Source organism: Phodopus roborovskii, unplaced genomic scaffold (genome assembly GCF_943737965.1).
Source record: "Phodopus roborovskii unplaced genomic scaffold, PHOROB, whole genome shotgun sequence".
Lineage (NCBI taxonomy): Eukaryota > Metazoa > Chordata > Mammalia > Rodentia > Cricetidae > Phodopus > Phodopus roborovskii.
In genome coordinates this window covers 3,938,793-3,951,245 of record NW_026125391.1, presented here as the reverse complement: position 1 = coordinate 3,951,245, position 12,453 = coordinate 3,938,793, and positions in this window count along the sequence as shown.

Sequence of the window (12,453 nt, the reverse complement as noted above, 5' to 3'; positions counted from 1 at the left end):
TTCAACTATGTTCATAGAAGCATTATTTGCTATACCTAGAACCTGGAAACAACCTAGATGCCTGGTGAGAGATGTCATTCTGTAAATATTTCTCATGCTGGTTAATGAATAAAGCACTGTTGGCCAATAGGAAAGGAGATAGGAGGGACTAGGAGACAAGGAGGAAAGAGGAAGTAGAAAGGAGGAGTCAGCATGGAAATACATAGAAATGGGTTAATACTTAAGACAGAGCTAGCTGATAAGAAACTAGTACCTGACCAACAGAATTGTATCTAATACAGAGTCTCTGTGTGTTATTTAGGGCTGGCGGCGTGGTGGCAGGACAAGACCAGGTGGCGGGCGGAAAGACCGTACTTCTTACAGATGCCCCTCAACTGAAGAATGGATAAATAAAATGTGGTACATTTAGTCATTGGAAAAAAACACAGTGGAATCTTGAAATTCACAGGCAAATGGATGGAACTAGAAGAAACCATCCTGAATGAGGTAACCCAGTTACAAAAAAGAGGAACATGGTATGTACTCACTCATATAAGAATTTTAACCTCTCTGCCCTCTCACATGCACCCTAACCACCCTCACCTCCCATCCCCCCACACCAATTCCATATGTAGGGGAATGCCATCCAGTTGGGGTCATGTAGATCTGACAAGTCATTTGAAATAGGGACTAGGGCTTCTCTCCTGTCTCTAGATTAAGGCAGTTATTCCTCCATGGGGGATATGTTCGCAAGGTCCTTTTGTGTACCAGGGATACATCCTGGCTCCACTGTCTGAGGTCCCTTAGACTAATCAGTCCTTCTGGCTGAGACTCATATTCAGGGGGTCGTGAGTCAGTCTCATGCTGGCTTCCCAATCTGGGGGCCCGTCAGCTCCTCCTTGTTCAGGTCAGCTGTCTCTATGTGCTTCTGCAGCCTGGTCTTGTCCTCTCCATCTGCATTTGGGTTCTAGTTCGACTCAGTGTTTATGTATGGGTGTTTGCTCCTGTTTCCAACAGGTATTAGATGTGGGCTCCATGGAGAGAGGGAGGGTAGGAGGGAGGGAGGGAGGAAGGGAGAGAGAGGGAACTGGGATCGACATATAAAATAATAAATTAAATAAATTTATAAAAAGCTCAGCCATGGGTTGTGTGGCAGGAAAAAAAAAGTTCCTGTGACTGAAATTGGAAACATTGATATACTTGCTTGAACATATCCTGTCCCATGTGTCCTAGGGTAGATTTTTATGGCACTATGTACTTTTATCCTAACTTGTGCAAAAATCTTAGAAACAAAAAAAAAAAGAATTTTAGACATAGAGCAAAGGATCACCAGCCTACAATTTACACCACCAGAGAAGCTAGGAAACAAGGAGAATCCTAAGAAAGACATACCCAGTCCCCCACAGAAGGGGAAAAGGACAAGATCTCCTGAGCCTTTTTGGAGTGGGGATTGAGGCAGTTCTTAAGGACTAATGGGTCTTAGTCTGATATAGAAGTGAGCATGGATTGATAGTGGGTCTATTGTGAGGTTTTTAGCTTACAAATAGAGAAAGCCTAAAGCCAGCAGGCATCCTCAGGCAAAACTGGGACAAAAATCAGATCATATTTCAAGCATGGCATCTGAGTCCAAAGTACAGACAAAGCAGAACAAACTGTATAAGAGATCAGTATAGATTATAGTTCAGAGGCTCAGAAGGAGGACAGACTTCTTGGTCCTGTTTCTACCATGGTAGCCAAATCCACTTAAATAACCTCTTTTAGCTCTACTAGTATGGGGTTCAAAGCCAAGAAGGGAAGACCACAAACTCAATTTAATTAAATTTAAGATTTATAGATTACTGCTAGCAGGACAACAATCCCTGAGCCAAAGGAGATTGCTGTGAGAAGGGGAGTGAGGGAAGGATTTTTAAAGGTGAAAAACACAAGAAGACCTTGAGTGTCTGCCCAAGAAAATCAAGAGTTCTGTTCTACCAATATTAAGTAGTGAAACAGACCTGAAAATAGTTCCTGACTGTCAGTGTAAGCAAGTTACTGATGCCAAAAAGAAGTTAGTCATATCTTAACAAGTAGATCGACATTGCTGTACATTTCTGGGGAAGGGTCACTACTTGGAACTTATCTTCCAGGGACCAGAGTCAAAGAGAAATGGCTAGTTGACAGCAATATAATTCATAGCATAAATGGAGGATTTTTTATAACATCACATTACCTTATTTCATATTCTAAAGGCAAAAATGCAGCCAGTGATTACTGATAATCTTCTGTTGATGGGCAGCTGGTGTAAGGTCCCTGGCTACAATGAAGTGTTTGTTGAGCTCAGAAAAGATTTCATGGCTTGCCTTTCATGGCTGAGTAAGAAGATTGCTTAAACCTGGGAACATGATGCCATCTTAGGCAGCACATGTAGACCATCATCTTTAAAAACAAAACAAAGCTATAATGGGACTGGGAGAGATGGCTCAACAGCTAAGAGAATTATACTTTTTCAGAAGACCTATGTACAATTCCAAGAACCCACATGGATGCTAACAACCATCTGTAACTCCAGTTCCAGAGGATCTGACAACCACTTCTGGCCTCCTTAAGCACTGCATGAACATGTTACACAGATATACATTCAGGAAAAATACCATACACATGATAAATATATTTTGTTCCCTGCTACCCAGCAGTCTTTAGACCTAGGGGCCTAGCTCCAGATGCATGGCCCATGAACCTCTTTGTTTAAGAGTTATCTTTACCAGGTAAATCAAGCTTTCCCTTTCCCTTATTCTCAAAGCTACCACTTGTGGCTATCTCCATACCCACAGCCCAAGCCTCATACCCACATTCTAAGAACCCATGTTGTTCATGAGCTGCATTTGCACAGTAAGTTGTTTATTCCCTTCCCCATCCTTTACCAAACTTGCTTCTGTCTCCACTCCCACAGGTCTATCTCCAGGCCCATGACCTTTGGAACTGTTTTGTTTATGAGCTACTTTTAATTGCTGAGATGATTCTTCCATTTCCTATCTTCCTCTCCACCACTGTCATTTCTATACTTACAGGTCTACCCAGACCCATGTTCTGGGAACCATCTTTGCATTTAACAGCTCATCCATCAGCTTGACTGGACCATGCTCCTGTCACGAAGCTCTTGTCCTGGTCTATTCTAAGGCAGCCAGATTCTCACACCTGACATACAACCAAAGAAAGCAATTTTCATGTCCAGGTCAAATTTCAAAATAAAAAATCAATATGAATAGCCAAGACAACATGTCTCCTACCAAACTCAGTAGTCCTGCAGAAGTATTATCTAATAAGAAGTCCCTCAGTGAATCCCAGGATATAGAATTTAAAAGAACAATCATAACTGTTATCAAAGAATTCAAGGAATCTAAAGATGGGAAGAACAAACACATTTTTGGTGATAACTCCAAAAAAGTACAAATATATAGCTGAATGAAATGGTGAAGATAATTCTGGGTTTAGAGACTGGGTTCAGACAGAAACTTTCAAAAAGGCCACAAGCTGAAATGAAGATGGAATTTTAAAATTGAAATAAGAGTAATAATACTCTTTCCCACCTTACCCCACTAAGAACTTCCATCAATCCTCCCTCAAGTTGATAGCCTCAATTGTCTTTTATTATATTGGCAACATGAATACAACCTGATGACTTCATTTTGGTTCTTTGTGTGCATATGGTTTTAAAGCTCACCACTTTACACTTAACAACTAATAATTGGGTTCATCTCCTTTTCCCAGCAGGAAATAGCTTCCTGTAGTTCTCTGTCTAGGGATGGGACCTTCTGAAAGTTTACCAGTCTGTATTAACATTCTCATTGATCTTGTTATTGTTCCCAGCTTGATTATGCAGCCATTTCAAGCAGAGACTGTTACACAACTGACTTCCTGGTATGCTGGCTCTCACAATCTTTCTCACCACCCCTTCTGCCATATTGGAATTGAAAACCCCAATATCCACATTAGAAAACTCAGAAGAAAGCCTTACAAGTAAAATGAATCAAAAAAATGATATTAGTCTTGAAAATAAAGTAGAGGATCTAGACCAAATAAACAAAGAATACATTTTTTTTTGAAGCACAGGGAAGGGACATTAATGAAATGAGGATCAACATAAAAAGGTCAAATCTCTAACTATAGGCATAGATTAGGGAGAATAATCTTAGGTCCTTGTCATAGACCAGATCTTCAACAAGAGCATATAAGAAAACTTTCCCACGCTAGGACAGAGGACAGAGGAAAGACTCAGACTTTAAACTAGATTAGACCTAAGGTTAAAACATAGTCAAAACACCAAATATACAGAACAAGGAAAAATATTGAAAGCTTTAAGACAGGGAACACAAGTCACATATAGAGGAAACTCATCAGAATAACAGCTGATTTTTCACTGAAACTTTGAAAGTCAGAAGAGCCTAGAGCAATATATTTCAAGTTCTAAAAGACCATAACTGCCAACCTAGACTACCATAATACTCAAAACTATCTCCTATGGTTGAAGGAGAAAAAAATCTTTCCAGAAGGCAAAGGGCCTAAATAATTTATATCCCCTAAAAAATGTAAACAGAATGCTGGAAGCAATACTTTGAACTGAAGAGATGAATAAGCACAACCAAGAGATTCTAGAAACAAACAAAGCAAGGTATAATTAATAAAAAACTAAGCACAACTAAAATACAAACCAGCAAAATGCAAGAAAATGACTTCAATCTAAACATACTTTTCAATAGTAATTTCAAATATTAATAACCTCATCACCCCAATCATCTGGCTAGCAGCTATTCACAAGCAAATGTATTAAAAATGAAAATCTACCTGTTTTCTACAAGAAACTTGTCTTTGCTTTGAAGCTAAAGTGAAAGGACAGAAATATTGCCATCCTAATAGCTGAGAAAATATACTTCAAAATAAAGCTAACCAGAAGAGACAAAGAAAAATTCATACTAATAAAGGGATCAAATGAGCAAGATAATATTACAATACTATGTATTTGTGCACCAAACACTGTTGCACCTGATTTCATAAAGAACATTCTAATGGAATTAAAGACATACATAAACACAAACCTAACAATAGTAACTTCAACATCCCACTTTCTTCAATAGATAGGTCAACTTGACAAATTAAACAGAGTAGTCTCATAATTAAATAACATATGACATGAGTATAGCCTAGAGTAACAGCAAAAACCAGGAAAATATAAAGGGATGATGAAGGACAGAGTTTGAAAGGGTACTAGCGAGATATGGAGGGGAAAATGGAAAAATGGGAAGGAGGCCTCCATCAAGAAAGGGTCAGAAAAGTCAACACAGGGCATACACGAGTTTATTGTAGAGTCAGTAACTCCAATGCACTGAGTACATAACATCCAAAAACAAAACTCAAATAACGAGGTCTGAAAGAGAACATTTAGTTTGTTCAGTGTATTGCTATCTCTATGCACAGTGTGAGAACTGGGACTGAACAGTCAGTGCACTTAATAGGAGTTAAAGAATGGAAAGATAGAATGGATGGGTGAATTTTGAATGGATGGATGAATCAATGGTTGACTGGATAAATTATGGGTGGAGCCTCCATAGTTAATTATAACAGGAGGAGGTCAGGAATAAATAACCAGAGGTAAAATCTGAAAACCAAGCCAGAAGAACCAAAGACTATGAAAAAGGCCAATCAAAGAGCTGCCCACTGCTATTTCTGACTATATTTGAGACCAAAGTCAGGGAAGTCTCAGAAAAGGATGCCTTTAGAGAGACAAGCATAGGAAAAATGGGATGACAACTTTTATATTGTACCAAGGCTGTTCTTCAACTTTTCAAGTCCCTTTTACAATTGTAAACTTCTGGGGGTAAGATTGGTGACTTACCTACTTATATTTCTATCCTCTAGTAATATGTCCCTGTACACAACTTGAATTCTACTTTCAGTGGTTGAATATACTAATTCAAATTTCAGGAAAATGAATAGAACACCAATGGTGAATATACTAAGAACAACAATTAATAAATGGGATCTCAAAAAGCTGGAAATCTTCTGTAAGACAAAGAACACCATCAATAAGAAAAAATGGCACCCTTCAGAATGAGAAAATAGTGACAGAAGGCTGATTTCCAGAACATGCAAAGAACTAAAGAAACTAGACATCAAAAAACAAATAATCATATATAAAATTTGCATATAGATATAAACAGAATTCTCAACAGAAGAATCTCAAATGGCAAAGAAACATTTTAAAAATGTTCAAGAAACTGCTAATCAAATGATCAAGATGACTCTGAGATTCCATCTTATACCTGTCAGAATGGCTAAGATAAAAAAACACAAATGACAGCTTATGCAGGAGAGGATGTGGAGCAAGGGGGACTCTCCTTCATTGCTGGTGGGAGTGCAAACTTATACAGCCATTTTGGAAATCAATATGATGGTTTCTCAGAAAACTGGCAATGTACCTCAAGATCCAGCATTATCACTCTTGAGCATATAACCAAAGGATGCCCAATCATACCACAAGGAGACTTGTTTAGCTATGCTCGCGGCAGATTTTTTAGTAAGAACCAGAACCTGGAAACAACCCAGATGTCCCTTATCTGAGGAATGGATAAAGGAAATGTGGTATATTTATTCAATAGAGTATTACTCAGTTGGTAAAAACAATGATATTGTGACAAATGCAGGCAAATTGATGGTACAAAAAAAAAATCACCCTGACCAGAAAGATAAGCATAGTATGTTCTCATTCATAAGTGGATATTAGATATAAAATAAAGGGTAACTATGTCACAATTCAGAGACCCAGAGAGACTAGTTAACAAGAAGGGCTCAAGGGGGAAAGTATGATTGTTGTAATTTTTAAAAAGTGGCTAGAGAGAAAAAGAGGCTATAAGGAGGGTCAAGTGAAGTCGTTTTTTGTTTTAATTAAAGGAAAAGATTCATATAAAGGGAAAAAGGGGGAGAGAGAGAGAAAGAGAATGCGGGCAGGGCCCTTTTAAAAGGGAACATGTTGAATAGGTACAGGTGATGCTTTTAGTGGCAGCTGAGGGCATATCTTGTCAGAACTCCAAGGGCAGGGCAGTACAGATACCTAAATATTAATAATGACCCCAGCTAAGACTCCTAGCAATAGCAGATATATAGCTTGAAGTGGCCACATCCTGTGACCAGGCAAGATTCCCAGTGGAGGGATTGGGACACCAACCCAGCCATATAACCTTTGACATACAGTCATTCCTGTCTATAGGATGTCCTGAGATAAGGATGGCCTAGAGTTTGAGAAAGTGGCCATCAATGACTGGTATAGCCCATGCCACAAGAGTAGGTCCACTGCTTAGACTGCCTGGAGCACCAGGACCCACAGGCTAGACAATCCAGAAACCTAGGCTAAAAGTAAAAATGACTGGAGAAAAAACATCAATGTAATTATGCCTAATGATATTCTGCTATTCTCATAGATTAGTGCCTAACTCAATTGTCATAAGAAAGGCCTCATCCTGTAACTGATGGAAATAGAGCAACCTTCAGTCACATATTAATCTGAGCTGAAGGAATCTTGCTGAAGTAGAAGGAAGGATTGTAGGGCCAGAGGAGTCAAGAAAATCACAAAAGAACCCACAGCATCAACTAACCTGGATTCATAGGAGCTCATAGAGTTTTAATGGACAACCAAGGAGCCAGCATGGGATGGGTAAGCCCTCTGCATCTGTAGGACAGTTGAGTAATTTGATCTTCTTGTGGGACTTCTAACAGTAGGGGTAGAGGATGTCTCTGACTCTTGCTGGCTATTGGGACCCCATTCCTCATACTGGGTACCCTTGCCCAGCCTTAATAAAAAGGGAGGTGATTAGTCTTACTGCAACTTGATAAGTTATGTTTTGTTAATATCTATAGGAAGCCTGACATTTTTTGAACAGGAATGGAGGTATAATGGATTAGGGGAATTGGGGGGGGGGAGGGTGGAGAAGGCACAGGAAGAAGAGGAGGGGAAACTGCTGTCAGAATGTAAAATTAATTTTGGGAAAATAGTTTTCAGTTGACTTTGAAAGATTGGTTTTGGTATAGGAAGCAAAATTTCCCTTTTTCCTTTCTCCCCCTCCCCCTCTCCCTCTGGTTTTTTTTTTTTTTTTTTTTTTCAAGACAAGGTTTCTCTGTGTAGTCTTGGCTGTCCTGGTACTCCCTCTGAGATAAGGTTGGCTTTGAACTCAGAGATCTGCCTGCCTCTGTCCCCAGTGCTAGAATTAAAGGTATGTGCTATTACCAGCTGGCTTAGTAAAAGTAAAATGTAATGCATGTTTTTTGTCCTCAAGGATGCAAATGTTTGTCTAAGATAAAAGAGTGTTGGGGAATAATTAATTTTTATCTTCCTTTCTTAAAGAAATAATTTCTATAGTTGACTATTCTTAGAAATTGATTTATAATTGATTTTTAGCAGTGTGTTGAATGAAAGCATCTCTCATCTTAACTTCTTTTCTACACAAAAATGGGTTTGCCGCATGTGTGTGTATATACCATGTGTGTGCCTAGTTCCTGTGGAGGTATAAAGATGGTATTGGGTCCCCTGGAACTAGAGTTGCAAACTGTTTTTGCTAAGAGATAAGTCTGGGGTCTTTCACAAGAGCAGCCTAAGATCCTAACCATTGGGTAATCTTTCCTCTTCCCTACTTGTACATCTTAACATGTATTTCGTGCATTGTAACTTAAATCAGCCAGTATGGAGGTTATCTAAATGATACATTTAGATGTGATTTCATGCTGTAGCCATTGGAAAATAAGCTACTTCTAATGTTGACTGGAACAACTGACTTTTTTTCATATCTTCTGAAACTGTAAGTGTGATGGCTCTGTTAACTTCCTCTGGCTCTCTTAGTATCATCTGTGTATGATAATGTTATGATAAAACTTAACTGTTTGACAGAAAAGGGCTAACAGTCATAACAGACTGCAATAAACCCAGCGCTCAACAACATAAAATTAATGACACTCAGGACCTAACCAGAAATTATTTGCTATTAAAAAAAGCTAAGAGTGACATATATAAAAGAAAAATCAGAGACTCAGAAATAAAAGAGATGACGGGAGAATCAGCCAAGGACTTTAGGATAGCTAATACCTAGCCTTAAAGACTTAAGAAAAATCTCAGACATAATGAGAAGAAAGGTGTAAATAAATAAATAAATGAATAAACAAACAAACAAACAAAACACCAACAAAAAACCCCAACTTAATGAAACATCTGGATATGAAAACTAGGATATTATGCATTTAAAAACAACTTCAGCAGACCTGTTCGTTTCCCTTGAATTCTTGCATCTTCTCTGAACCCAATGGGCTCAGGTATGAGTGTCTTCTTATTAAGATCTAGGAAGCAGAGGCCAGTGAGTTTTTGCTTCCCTAAATTCCATCTTTAGTGTTCTAGGTTATTTCTCAGCCTTGAGCATTTTGGGGATCTTTCGTGATTTACAGCTAGAAACAATGAGGATAGGCAATGACCAAATGATTATATGTGTGACTGGCATTGATTTCAATATTTTTTTCTTGACATTTCATAATAGCAAACTCCAAGTCATTAAGTTCCTATTTTGTAGCCCTGTCACTCCTTACCCAGAATACACATAGTCTGGGCATTATTTGAAAGCTGCTCAAGTCCTTTAATTTAAAGATTTTTGTTTTCACGGGACAGGGTCTCTCCATGTAGTTCTGGATGTCCTGCAACTCTCTGTGTCCACCAGACTGGCTTCAAATCAACAGAGATGCACTTGTCTGCGTTTCCAGAGAGCTGAAATTAAAGACATGTACCTTAAGAAATTGACCCTCTTCCTTTAGAACCAATTCTTTAAGGATCTTGATTATGGAGACAATTGTTAGACTATCCCACTGTTAACAGGCACATATAGGAAGGGTAAAACATAGACCATAATTCTATCTTCCAATTTTCAGATAAAGTTTTTCTAGCATTCCTACAACCAGTTTGTGTAACTTATAGGCTATAAATAAATGTAAGTTTGATGCATTATACAGCATGTAGTCTTACTAGAACAGAGACAAATGAAGCATATAGATGCTGTATTCAGAAAAATCAAAATACTTAATGATAAATTATAGCTAAGACATATATGGTTCCCCCCCCCCAGAGAAATGCTTTTAGATGACCCTCATGTGTGGCTGTTAAAACATTAATATGTTTCTTATAAAGAATAAAATTACAAATTTATTTTTTAGAAAATGGAAAATCTGCAATCTTTTCCTTGGAAGTATATGTCTCATTTTTCACTGTTAATTTTAAAATGTAATTGTGATAGTTTTGTGTATTATCGTGACCAAGTTAGATGCCATAATGTAAGGAAAAAATGACTCTGGTTACCTTTGAGGGATGTTCTTGAAGGAGACTTGCATTTGAATGAATGTACTAAGTGAAGGTGACTGCCCAGTAGGAGGACAATAGCCAAACTGTTGAGGTTGAGACAAAGCAAAATAGTGAAGGAAGGACAAATTTGTTTTCTGCAGGAGGTGGTACTCACCTTTTGCCTGACCTTGGGCATCACTACTTCTACTTCTTACACCTTATCTGCTCCTCTCTTTCTTAGCTCTTTGAATAATTATAGACTAGAATTACACAACTAGTTTTCCTAGGCCTTCAATCTTCAGTTTTTCTAATCATCTAAGCCAATTCCTCATAGTAAATACTTTCACGCTTATAAAGAGTTGTAGACTACTGAGATATGAGTCAAAATTATATGTAGATATATTCATGTATTTACCTGTAATTGCATATACCTATGACCAGTTTGTGTAACTTATAGGCTATAAATATGTAAGTGTATATGCAATTGTATGTGACTGCGTGTACAGTAAAGCATCTCTATTGAGCCATGGTCCTGTAACTGTTCAGGGCTACACTACTTCTTGTTCTGATATCATTAGGTTCATATATGCCCATCCAAAATATCTTTCTTTTAATATCCAAGTGAATAGGAATACACATTCTTATTTTCTTACAATTTTACCCAATGATGGCATATTAAACATGCTGCTGGTATTGGTGGCATGCCATGCCTTTACTATTCCATTTCTCAGAAGTGCCTTAAGTAGTAAAGCAGTACTAATTTATCTTCTTAAATCATCTTCTGGGTTTCTTTGCAAGTATGGGGCTTCGATTTCATAAGTGAAACTATATGTGTTTTCCCTTTCATCAGGCTTTGGTATAAAATTACATTTAACCACAAGCATAATTTAAAGTTTCTCTTTCTTCTTTTTTTGCTCTGGAATAACTCCAGTAGCACTTGTGGTGGACTTTTTGTTTGTTTTTTGACTGAGTAGAATTCCACTGTGAATGTATTGAGGGCTGATGTTATTTGGAGGATGTGTTTTTCTGACTTTTTTAAGAGGGAGGTAAGTTTTATTTTCTTACGGAAGAATGCATCTCACTCAATTTCAAGATTCATTCATACAGATTTTAGCTTTTACTCTTTTGGGGAAGCTATCTTCATTTGTCATTTTCATCCTTGCCTTTTCTCCAGTTGAGCCATCACCCCCCCCCCCTTCCTGCTTTGCACCTCTTTTCTTTACTTCTAGAATAACTTTCAGACAGTGGAACCAGGATGTATTCCTGGTGCACAAAAGGACATTGCAGACACATCCCCCATGGAAGGATACTCCCTTAACCTAGAGACAGGAGAGAAGTCCTAGTCCCTACTTCAAATGACTTGTCAGATTTACATGACCCCACCTGGATGGCATAGCCCTACATGTGGAGTGGGTGGGGGAATGGAAGGGGAGGGTGGTCAGGGTGCATGTCAGGGGGGAGAGAGGGTTAGAGGGAGGGAGAGGGAACTGGGATCAACATATAAAATAAAAAAAATAAATTTAAAAAAATAGAAAAGAAAAGAAAGAGTTAAATTCCATTCAGTGCATCAACTGTACCAAACCTTAAAAAATCTTGTGTTTCCAATTTATTATACACATCATTATGATACCTAGCACTTTATATGCCAGTTACAAGCAGCATGAGTTATATCTGGTGTTATTAAAGACTTAATAAAGCAAGGAAAGAACTTTAATTAAAGGTTCATAAAGGCTTAGGTTTTCATAACAGAGTGTCCTTATTCTTAAAGCATGGGAGCTGGAGTATTAGAAGTTTATGAGGACTGAAACCTGCACTCAAATACTTATATACACACATGCACATACATTGTGTACACACAAGGATGCACACATGTACATGTGCACACACAAGCACGGAAAGTAAAAGTAGCAATTTGTTAGCCGCCATTGATGGTATCTGGAAGTTTATTATTTTCTTAAAATTTCTCTTTCTTTGAAAATGTCCAAGTAAATTGTTATTGGAAAACACATAGAATTCAATTTGAAGTCTATAGTGGTCTAGGATGAGATAATCTATGCACACACACACATACAATGAGTACAATACAATTGTTTGGAACACTGTCCGATTCATAAAAATTCATGAGTTTCACGACA